General features: G+C 33.0%; 1 protein-coding gene across 1 annotated transcript in view; it reads right to left on the bottom strand.

The window, feature by feature from the left end:
• Positions 1-12,012, bottom strand: part of Arpp21 (cAMP regulated phosphoprotein 21) — a 149,077-nt gene that overhangs the window by 80,957 nt on the left and 56,108 nt on the right. The gene's annotated exons all lie outside the window — the stretch shown is intronic.

Raw genomic sequence — 12,012 nt, 5'->3', positions numbered from 1 at the left:
GAATGAATATGTTCTAAACTAAGTCTGCTTCAAGATCAATGACATTAGTGTGTGAATTCAGAATGGCAACTAGAACTAGACTTTAAGTTTCATGTACACAAGACTTTGTTTTTTCATTTTTGTGTTTTTGGTCCTAGGGACTGAGCTATATTCCCATTCCTTCTAATTTTATTTTTATTTTTTATTTTGAGATAGCTAAGTTGCCAAGGCTGACCTCCACTATGATCCTCCCACATCAGTCTGCTCAGTCACTGGGATTACAGGTATGCCATCACACCCAGGTGGATCTTGTTTTTTAAAATATTTAACCCTTGGTGCCCACATTCATATATGGCACCCGGGAAGGATTCAGTCAAATGAATAAATTAATATATGAATGATTAAAAATTTAGTACAGCTATTCTTAAATCATCATAATTCAGGGAAAGATTAAAAGAGTAAAAGAATAAGATATGAGGACAAATTCTGTAATTATAAAACAGAACAAGAAAGAGTTTTTAGTAAAAACATAAATTAAATTTAGAGAATCAAGGGCCAGGCACTGTGGCACAAGCCTGTAATCCCATTGGCTCAGGAGGCTGAGGCAGGAGGATGGAGAGTTCAAAGCCAGCCTCAGCAATGGTGAGAAGATAAGCAATTCAGTGAGACCCTGTCTCTAAATAAAATTCAAAATAGGGCTGGGGCTGTGGCTCAGTGGCCAAGTGTCCCTGAGTTTAGTACCCAGTACCCCAAAACAAAAAAATATTTAGAGAATCAAGAAGATCTTTAAAAATTGAATTTGTGGGTGCTGGGAATATAGCTCAGTTGGTAAAGGGCTTAACTCACATGCACAAGGCCTTGGATTCAATCCCTAGCACCACCAAATATATATATATATATATATATATATATATATATATATATATATATATATATTTATTTATTTATTTATGTTTTATGTTGATCAAAATTAATCATATCATAGAGATGTAAGTATACCTAATATATATACATGTATTTAAATATATGTGTATAATATGTATTTTATAATTTATATGTTTATATGAATACATAGTACATATAAAACTTTATTACATGTATATGTATTATTGTTTTCAATCTGAGAGGATCCTTGGAAGGAAGAAAGCTGGAAATGAGAATCTTAACTCTCCTAGTTTTGAAACATTTCAGTTTAAAGTGTCAGAAGAGAGCTATTTGAATATTATTTTAAAATTCCATTTCCATTTTTAATAGTTCTGTTTATTTGTTTTTCAGAGCAGGGTATATTTAGGAAAAAAAATACATCAATTACATAATTAATCAGAAGTCTTGTTCCAATCAATAATTCAAATATTTAAAGAATATTACTTCTTCTGATGTAATTTATCAAATGTGCATTCTCAATAACTGCTTTGCAAATATCTTGTATAAAATTTTTTTCAAAAATTAGAATGCAGTAATTTAAATTAAAAATCCATCATGTTTTTTTCTGAAAAATATTTTGAATGATTATAAAGTAATCATTTAAAGTTTACTTTAAAAAGAATTAAACAAACTTAGTAATATTTTTCTAGGTTGGTTTTATAGAGAACTATTTATGACTCTAGAGCTAAAAAGCAATTTTGGTTTAAGTTCATACAGACTAAGGTATACAACTGAAATATTGCAGTGATTAAACTAAAAATTACTGATAATGCACCATTATATTACAGCTTTTAAAAATCCCTTTTACAACTAATTTAACACCATAGCAATATTATTTCTGAGACATAAAATGAACGAAGCTAAAATAATATATTATAGGCCTTTATTTAAAAGGGTAATGAGTTACTTTTAATATATTAATGTGGGAATGTAACTCTAAAATTCTCAAAGCTACAAAAGGTCATGGTATTTATTAAATTGATGATGATTGGACTCTACTATGTGTCTCATGGCCATGCATCATACATGCCTAATTTTTCTTTTCCTTGTGGATTTTAGCCTTATGGGGTATTCTTTCTAGCTCCAAAATGCACAGAAAATAAATTAAATGCTTATTTTATATGGAAAATAGTTTTCTCTTCTCAAGGTAAAAATGTATTTTTCCACAATTCATAGCACATATCTACTGTGAAACTCATTCCTCACATGAAGTGAATAGGACTTGCATTTCCAGTCAGTTTCTTGGCATTCCCAGTAAAAACCCCGGGAAGTCAGAACTAACTCCTCACTGTTCCTTAATTAGACATAGCTCATGAATTGAGAAGCAGGGTTGCTGGTGAAGATAATCAAACTCTGTCTTCCAATCAATCAAATTCCAATTTTAGTTAGATTTATTTCCCCTGGAAGCTTGAAATAGATGAATACTCATTATTATTTTAAATATTTTTTTTTGGTCATGAAGTATTTGAAATGGTTTACCCAATCTAATAGGTTCCTGAAAACAAACTTATTACTTTTCTTCCAAATAGTTAAGTTTGATCCCTTCCTACATCCACACATAATGAAAGAATTTAATTCTAAATATGTTGGATTGCAAAGAGAAGTCTTTGAATTTCATTCCGAGTAACTGAAAGGTGGTCATTAATATGCATAAGTATCTCTCTAAGAAAGGGTTCTTGCAAAGAACAGAAAAAAAAAAAAAAACTTTTGATGGTAAGACATTTATCAAATACATTTTTGTTGCCAACATAGTAGAGAAAATTATATGACACTATTATCTTAATACTTTGGAATTTACAATTAAACATGTCTAAAATTTTGGCATCATTTTTTGAAAATAAAAAGAAAATCCTATATTCTTCTTAAATAATTTAATCTCACCATTGCCCTTATCAGTTTGTCATTTTACACCACTTCATTCTCTTTTCAATGTGACTAAACCTTACAAATCTAACATATAAAGTATTAGTAGTCAGCTTCTTCAATTAGCATGTTTTAAACTCATCTTTCCAATTTTGCACACCTTTTCAAATTTTATTGTTCTCTGTTTCTATAGTATACTGCAAAGATAACCAGAGACAAGTAGACTAACAAAAAGCACCTTGACTCTCCTTTACCCAAGATTACTCATGAAAGATGTTTGCACAGGGCACTCAAAGACAACAAAGGTCTGTAAGACACCTCTTAAATTGGTACTGCTGCTCTGGAGAACAATTTGATCTATGGATTAAAGGGCCTTAAAAAATGTGAATCTGCCTTAACAAAGTGATTTAATTTCTAAGAATGAATGCAAAGAAAATAGTAATAAATGGTGAAGATATTGTTCCATTGCTCACAGCAGCGAAATACATAGTGGACTGGGTAAGAAACTGAATGTGCAATCTGCAGTATGCATTTATATCAAGTGATATCCAATAATATGGACTAGCACATAAAAGCACTTCACAAAAACAGCTATACCTTGATCATATTTATGTTAAAACTATAACATATATTAATAATACTGCGAGCAGTACATATGTCTAGTTGGTGAGATAACCAGGATAACAGGAAACTTTACTTCTCACCTTTTATATCCTTGTACTTATTATAATAAACATGCATTTCATACCAACAAAATAATAAAAGTTATTAGCTCAGAAAGACAGGAAACCAGTTTGACAACTTAATAGTGATTTATACCTAATCGCTGGATTAAGGACAATTAAGGTATTTTTCAACATGAATACTTAGAAAACATTCTTCCACAGTACGCCTTATTTTATAATCAGATGAAATGAGCATTTAGATGTTTCTTTTGTCAAAGCAATTCATAGTCTTTCTACTGTACTGTTGTTTTTTTTTTTTAAGAAATGCCAGATTTAATTTTTCTCCCTGCTTCTTGGCTTATTCACGTCAAAGCCTTCTAGTGTATGTAAACTCCTCCCTTCCTGCAAAATCACTCTCTTCATTACTATGTCCTTCTTGATCTATATACATAGAAATGTGCATTTACTAATGGTAATATTATGAACATAATTAAATGACAGTGTACAACCTGAAGACCTTATTTTTCCTCTCTAAAGGAGAAGACCAAATAATCATGAGATAAAAAGAAATAAAAGGATAAGAAAAAAAAATGATGACTACAAAATTTGAAAAAGTGAAAGAAATCACATGAACTCAAGATCTGGAATATGCTATCCTAAGTTTGTGAGCTTGGTTATGCATGAACTATATTGATCGTGATATTGTAACACAACCAAACAGGCATACCTTTCAGACAGATCTACTTAGCATAACAGTCATGTTTCTCCAAGTTTGCCTAAAAGTTCAAAATTTCCATGAATGAAAAATAAAGTCTATGGTAGAAAAATTACATGAGAGATAAGCAAACCTTTAAAGTGAGTTGTGTATTATTTTACATGAAAAAGCAATAAAATAGTATGCACAATCTAGTCTCAAGTGCAAAGATAACATCTGATATATGCCCAGGTTCTTGAAATTCTAAAAATATTTCAATTTTTATCCCATAAGTGCCAAATGATCAGTTAAAATGCTTGCTATTTGAGTGAATCTTCAATTTTAGGATTAGTCTATAAGTAAGATTTAGGATTAGCTTCTGACAACTTTAGGCTCCTTAGACTTCCAAAACCTCCCAAGTTAAAATAATAATAATAAAAAAAAAGAATTGTAATGCATTCTGCTGTCATACCAAAAACAAACAAACAAACAAACAAAAAAAACCTCCCAAGTATTTTCTAAGTAAGCCTTTGAACAAATAATTGAACCTTATCCCACACATGTGGCATTTGGGTCACTGCACATTCACTCACTTCTCTCCTGGTGCTAACTGGCAGAAGGCACAGCACTGGGTACACACATTCAACTTCTCATTTTCAGCACTAAATTGATGGTGAATGTTTTCTTTATCAGCATCAGTGTATTTTCTTGAAAGTTTTCTACTTCAGGCTTTTCCCCCCAGTGGTAATAAACTGGCTAAAAAGATGACTTAACTATCTGTACACTGCCTTTCTTTAAATTTTCCATACTTCTAAGTGCAAATTATGTGATACATTAAGAGATAATAGCATCAATATATCCAATGGCTCAAAACTTGGCTCTGTAAAAAGTAAAACTGATGCAGCAAGTTCATGTGAATGAACCTGAACTAGCATACTCTACTTAACTTAGCAATAGCTTTAATAATTAGCATGCTGTTAAAAATACAGAAAGAGCCAGGTGCAGTGGTGTAATCCCAGCAACTCTGTAGGCTGAAGAAGGTGGATCACAAGTTCAAAGCCAGCATCAGCAAGTTAGTAAGACCCTAAGCAACTTAGTAAGACCCTGTCTCAAAATTAAAAAATGTAAAGTACTGGGGATGAGGCTCAGTGGTTAAGCGCCCTTGGGTTCAATTCTTGGTAGGAAAAAAAAAGACATAACTTTAACTTTGAGAAGCAAATCTAATAAAAGTTTTATCTTTTCAGTCATTATAAGAGTTTTTGCAATTTATGTAACCTCTTCAAGGAAGAGGTATTGTTTATTTGCTTTGTTATGTAAAATAGAAAGTCATGATACTTAAAGTGTTTGGGAGGATTAAATAGATATAAGATAATGCAAGTAAACTATTCAGCCCAATGCAGATAAAGCATTTAATAAATGTTAGAACCTTATCTTATGCTGTTCAGGTTTTTCTGAGTAGGCAAAATCTAAAGGCATGCCAATAAATATTGAGCCAACATTTTTATTACTGTTAATTTTAATCATGACAGATCCAATCTCTACTATAATATTCAAATAATGGTTTGATTCATGTATTTCCAAATGAGGCAAAGTTTTATGAAAGTAATGTTGTTTTTGGAAACTACTAAGTATGATTATTGTTCCTTGGAATGAAAAGCTTTTTGTTTATTTACAATAATGTTGTACAAAAAATTTTCCATTGAGACTTACATAGGAATATGGCATTTTAGTTTTCTGGGTAAGTCCAGGATTGATAGTCCTGTTCAGTTGATAGAAAATTACCCACGACAAGGTGCTAAGCAACTCAGTGAGACCCTGTCTCCAAATAAAATACAAAGGGCTGGGGATGTGGCTCAGTGGTTGAGTGCCCCTGAGTTCAATCCCTGGTAACCCCCCACACACAAAAAAAAAAAGAAAAATTACCCATTTTTTGGATGCATAAAGAAATGCTACTTTTTTTGTTTTACTAGTTTGAAGAACAGAAGGTAAGAAGTAAAGATGGGGAAATTGGGAGATGTGATCCTCTGTGGAATCAGGAAAGATTAAAGTGGGAAGGAACAACTGGGATAAAAGTTACTGGGTAAACGTTTGCTTATCTTAGTAGACTCTAATTTATAGCTTGAAGATTCATTCCAAGCAACATGACATATTATTATGATATCCATAGGCACAACTAGTATTCCCTAAAACTTCCAAGGTACAATTGTTACACAGCTGTTAACTGTCAAGGCAGATAGCAGCAATGAGGGAAGCCCTCAGGTTCTGGGCCTAATTCTTCTATCCACAGAAGCAAAGCTGCAGCTTGAGAGAACTAGGTCATCATAATTTTGATCCCTCCAGAACTATTATATGTTTATGATAATATCATATGAATGGTGAACCTTTCTCTAACTGTACTAAACTGTGTAATGCATATTATCCATTTACACACTTGCACTCCCAGACTTGCAAACACCATCTACTTTTTACACCCATACACACACATGGTCTTAATGAAAGTGATCTTGGCTTTGCAAGTTAACAGTGAACAGAACATGAGTATATTGTATAGTGATACTTCTCTTCAAAGCACAGTACTCACAGTACTGAACACCTGAGAAATACTTTTATGCCTGACATAGTTGAAGAACATAGAGTTGGGCTTCACCTCACTTCTAAATATGCCAAGACAATTTTTAATCCAGAATATTTTGTGATTATGGAGGTTTTCTTTTTCAGTATAATTGGGTTTACTACCCACATTAGTATTAACACTGTTTAATTTGGTTCTCTGCATAATTTTCAAAATCCATGAAATGCATATCAGTATTTTACAAGTACCAATGGGTAATGAAGGGTACTAGATTACTGCTTGATTTTCTTCTTGTTTGTCATCATTAATTGTGGACATAGATTATACTAACATTAGTTCTCCCTTCCCTGACATAGAATAAGAAAAAGTCCTGGCTAAGATCTTGATCTACTGACTAGGAAAGGTCAAGACTTGAATCTCAGTTTTTCCCCCTATAAAATAGTCTAGCTTTATATACCAATAAAGTTAGGAGCAAAATAAATGAATAAATAAGCAAGTGAATAAATCCAATGTTAAAGATAACATTATTCCATAAAAGGATTTTTAAAAATAAATTAAGGATACTATGTTACATGTATGTTTCATTTCCAAAATTAAATAGTAAATTATTTATACCAAAAGACCCATAAATAATTTCACATGGAAAGGAATATAAGAAACTTAATTTTTCTCCTCATTGCATATTTCTGACATTAACTTCTCTTATCTATAGAATCTCATATTCTCTAAGGTATAATGAAATAATAATATGGAGAAAATATCATATCTGAGGAAAATTGTATGAAGTTTGCCTGACATTAATAGTAAGTCTCACTTTGAACCTGAGTATAGATTAAAGAACTCTATCCTTACAAAAAATGATAAATGTTGAATTGTTAATTACTCTCATTTGATCATTAAACAATCTGTTATGTATTCCAACACCAACCAAAATAATATATGTATATATGCAATATATTGCACATGTATTATGTGTTAATTAAAAAAAAAAGAACTAGGTGTTTGGTCAGTAAATAAACTTCATGGTTTTCCTGAAAGCAATGTGATTCTCAGGTTTCTGTCTCTGTCTTCTAGTCAGATGATTTTCAATGCCATTCCTATAAAAAAAGTGCACAGTAAATTTACCATGTTTAGAAATGACAGGATGCCAGCCAACCACTCACAGATTCCTAAGAGGCACTTAAATAAATTGATGTTTGGTCTTCGTCAGAGGATTATTAAGTGAGCATCCATATCAGGATCTGCTCAGTTTGTTCACAGTGCTACTCACATACCTAGACAAAGGGAAAGAAACACAACAAACATGGGAGGGAAAAAATGCATTTGTTGGTTTTGTTTTGTAAATGTTTTGCTTTATTTTGATATAACTAAAATCACCTGCAGGGAGTGAAATGCCTTAGGGTAAAAAAAAAAAAAAAATCCCATTTTAAGCCTTAGCCCTTTCAGGAAAATAAGCAGAGCAGGTGTTCTTTTGACCTTGGTGTGTTGCATTCTACTCCTGTATTATGGGTCTGTCAACTTGAGAGAGTGGAAGGTCCCATGAACCTTACTTGAGTGCAGTAATTATCCATCAGTTCAGGGACTCTTAACAAAATCAATTTATCTCATTTGCAAATATTTACTAAGCAGCTCAGTTAATTCTCTTTTCTGGAACAAACAAGCAGATTGGGCCAGTTACTAGGCAGCCCTCAGCACTCCAGGAAAACACTCAGAGAACATCCAGGCTCCCACTTTCCTGGAATCATAAGGTTGTGTCCTTAGACTTGCCCCTTAAAATGCAATCCCCAATCAATGCTTCTGGACCACCTTTCTTGCTTTACAGTTATGGTAATCTGTAACTAGTCTCCTCCAGTGGATTTGCTATTTCCATTCTTTGCTCTGCACTCTTAAAAGTAGGGGATTTAAGGCAATGAGAGTAGGTGGATGTAAAAGAGAAAAGAAAAAAATGTTCAAGAGATGACAACCTTTTAACATGAAAATTACCTGGGACAAGTTAAACAGTTGCTCTGACATATGCAAAGATGTTCAGATACACATGGGCTCTCATTGCCTGTGGCTAATCTTGGCCTTTTGGAAAACACTAATGCAAGTGGATGGTTTCTAGCCTCCAATGGTACAATATAAGTGAGTATCCTACCTCTGGGATAAAGAAAAGGAGGAGAAGGTGAAAAAAAATCTAATAAAAGAACAATCAGCCTCTTTGTGCTAAACACAGAGGAAAGAAAAATAAGTAGAGAGAAAGTTGTGATGGGGGAGTGGGGAAGAAAGGAAATACTTCAAATATAAAAAAGAATGCATATCTGTGGCATAGAAAATATTTTAACAAAATCAATCTTCATATTTCTAGCCTCAATCCTAAATATAAAAAATGAAACGTACAAAGAGTAAAGACATTATCAATATCACTTGTAGTATTAAATTGACATCGGCTCTAATACCTATAACCTAGGTTTTCAAGGGACTCATTGGATGTCACCATCTAATCTGACAACAAATAAAGAATTCAAACAGTAAGAAATAAAAGATGCCAGAAAATAAAACATTTAATGCAATATATGGGGCAAGGGATAACGAAGCATGAACAAACACAGTGGAGAGGGCCTCACCTTAGGGGCTGCATTTGTTACTCCAACCAAATAGCAGCCAATTCTGATGAGCAGCTTTTTGAGCCATTAAGACTCCATTTATGGACCAACAGTGTGCTTGGAGGTTACAGGTCCCATACACTCGGCTGTTCTTACTCTGGTTATCTCTCTGAGAACCAAGGAGGTTATAGTACTGCAAGGGCAAGTGTCTCAAAAGTGTTATCAGTTTGCTCAGATAGTAGCATCTTGAACAGTCTCTCACAAGGACACAAATATTATTTCCTGTTCTCCATGGATAGCCTTAGGCCTCACTAAAGGCAAAAGTCAACGTAGTCAACCTAGTCATTCGTGCTTGAATACATCCCACTCATGAGTAGCAGATTAATCTTGTTCAGTCATCATGTTATGTACATCAACCCTCATGGTCTCCAGTTTTAAGTGCTGACTTCCTCCAGTGTCTCCTCCAATCTCATGTGTACTTCCACTGGACCTGACCAGTTCATTCTCTCTACATTTGTCTCCACGAAGTATAAAATCATAAAGTCCCTGGAGTTGAGGGCAAATGATCAGGATTCTATTCTTATCTGTAGCAGTATAATTTGGGCAACTCATTCACTCTCCCTCAGTAAATTTTCTCTTCAATAAGGTTGGAAAAATTATTTTTCAAAAAAATCCTCTTCATTATATGACTATGAGAACTAAATACAAGTATCTATACAGAATGCCCATCTAAGTGCTTAATAAATGTAAAAATCATCATAAATTTGTTTGCATCTAATACCCCCACTTTCAGTGTATCCCTCTCCTTACTATATATATTTAAGTCTTAACTCTCCTCAATACCCTTGTAAATGCCTACATGAGCCATTAATTAGGTGGGTTGGTAGTCCCCACAAAATCTATTTTTATTTTCTAGTGGATACTTAACATAGTGGGCTTTTGATCATGCAATCATTCTCTAGATACTTGCTATGTGCCTACTATGGGTCTGCAAAGAGTTTCATTATATTTTTCGGCTTTTAAGATAGCAGATTATGAAGTGAATAGCCAGTTTCTGTAATCAGAGTGTAAGACTCAATGTGACAGAAATCATATCTTATAGTTTTTGTGTAACTATAGAGACTGAAGTCTAGATGCCGGGGTATAGATTTGTTGATAAGATGCAGTTGCTGGAAGTGTTTTCTGCCTGGAAAATTTTGTCTGTGTATACAACAGGACTTCAAGATATGACTACTCTGCTATCATCAGGAAATTCACAAATGCTCCCAGAACCCTGACTATATTTACAGAAAACCTCTAGTGACTCTAGTACAACTATTTTTCCATATGTCTTCTTCTTCTTACTTCACTGATGCTATTATGGATATAGTATGAAGCCACAGGGGTGGTCATCTAGATAGCTCGTGGCATTAATTCTGTAATAACATAATGAATAAGTTCACATTCTATACTAATATTATTTTTTTTTTGGTGTGGCCTTTTCATTCTTTGGGGAAAAAAGTGAAATGGAGGAAAGCGAGGCTTAAATTTAATGTATGTACCCCTTCAACGAGTCACATATATAATGAGTACAGAAAATCCTGCTAGAACTATCAAATTGCAGGAAGATTCTATTATCCACTAATAGTACTGAATTGAAATTTAAAAATATCTTAACAAAAATGACAGTCCTTCAATCTCTGTTTCTTCTGAGACAATGAAGGGCTTAAAGAGTTGGGATTCCCATTTAATCCTTGAAATATTTTTGAGAATTTTGCTCACTGTTTTTGAGATAGTTCTCTTTAAGAAAATTGAATTCTTTAAGAATTTTTTTATTAGACTTACTAGTTTAGGCTCCAGTCATGCTAACTATTGCTCCTCTACAAGCCTCAAACTTTATAAAACCTAGTTTGTAGGATTTAATGTAAAAATGTACATGGGACAAGGGGAAAATATCCAGTATAATAAATAATTGTAGTTAATGCTATTTTAAGTAAGAGATGATATCAGCTGAGAAGTATGTCCTGAGAAAAATTATTTCCATCATGAAAGGGAAAATGTATTATATATTATATCTAAGTATGTTCAGAAAATGCTAGAAATCAATTAAACACACACACACACACACACACACACACACTGTCCTCACACATTTGTCATTATGACTTAAATAGTTTGAACTTCATGTAAAACTAGTTTCTATGAAAATCTAAACCTTCTGAAGTCACTTATCTCTAAGTACTTGAACTGCCTTTCATTGAGAAAAGCATTATGTTGGGAAATAAATCATGGCCAATGTTTACCTAACAGTGTCATAATTATGTATGCATCTAAGTTAGAGAAGCACTTTATATACCAATAATATGTTAGTAAAGAAGAAAAATTAAAATTATAAAAGAATATTTTACCTCCCCCAAACTTTTAGCTGACTTTTATGTCCTCAACTGACATTTTTGTTGAATTTCTCCAAAGTCATAGTGCCATTTAATATATGCATTTCTGTGTATTTGCCTTGAAGTAACACAAATTGGTATAAATTGAAAAGGTATATTCTAAACACAAAACTCACAAGAACCCATCTGAGAAATTCTCATCCCTGCCTCCTTCCATCAAATAAATGAAAATATTTCAAATCAATATGTCTAAAGTAATATGGTTCCCATTAACTATCACATGTCAATTGCCTTGATGAGAGAACACTTAAAATTTTCAGAGAATCCAAAGGACACCCTCCAACCAAAGACAAAGCAA

This window comes from Marmota flaviventris, chromosome 1 (genome assembly GCF_047511675.1).
Source record: "Marmota flaviventris isolate mMarFla1 chromosome 1, mMarFla1.hap1, whole genome shotgun sequence".
NCBI classification, from domain to species: Eukaryota; Metazoa; Chordata; class Mammalia; order Rodentia; family Sciuridae; genus Marmota; species Marmota flaviventris.
Note: the sequence above shows the minus strand (reverse complement) of the source record. Positions and strands in the feature narration are given on the sequence as shown.